The sequence below is a fragment of the Panulirus ornatus genome, chromosome 12 (assembly GCF_036320965.1).
Source record: "Panulirus ornatus isolate Po-2019 chromosome 12, ASM3632096v1, whole genome shotgun sequence".
Taxonomy (NCBI): domain Eukaryota; kingdom Metazoa; phylum Arthropoda; class Malacostraca; order Decapoda; family Palinuridae; genus Panulirus; species Panulirus ornatus.
Genome location: NC_092235.1, coordinates 7,519,844 through 7,520,356, shown reverse-complemented (window position 1 = coordinate 7,520,356; position 513 = coordinate 7,519,844). Strand labels below are relative to the sequence as shown.

At 36.8% G+C, this 513-nt stretch overlaps 1 non-coding gene across 1 annotated transcript; it reads right to left on the bottom strand.

Moving 5' to 3' along the window:
• Nucleotides 1–221: 221 nt before the first annotated feature.
• On the bottom strand, nucleotides 222–293 carry TRNAV-UAC (transfer RNA valine (anticodon UAC)). Its single transcript has one exon. It is a non-coding gene; the product is annotated as a tRNA-Val (tRNA).
• Nucleotides 294–513: the final 220 nt, after the last annotated feature.

The window sequence follows — 513 nt, the reverse complement described above, 5'->3', positions numbered from 1 at the left end:
CGATGTCCGGCCCATGTTAACTCTGATGTGCCCAGCAGTTGGAGGAGGATCGCCAGAAGCTTCTGGAAGATTTCAAGGACGTCTTGGTGGACCTGACCCTTTCAGATAAGGTCGAAAACCACAATTTATTGTGAAGATCTTCACTATAACGTTGGACGAACATACTGAATGTTGCACACATGTGATGCGGACAAAATGAAAAAAGAAAAAGACAAAAATTATGTCTGGTGTGGGTCTCGAACCCACGACCTTGAGTGTGTAAGACTCACGCTCTACCACTGAGCTAACCAGACAATAGAAAATTCGTCTGTTTCTTCAATTTGAATTAATGAAAATCTTTGCGAGGCAGCGTTTAGAAAAGAGTGATGTCTTTGACGAAATTTACTTGCTTGGCTCTTTCTTCTGTTCCTCATTATCGAAAGTAAACATACTGAAGGATATATATATATATATATATATATATATATATATATATATATATATATATATATATATTGAAAAGGATCGCAATTT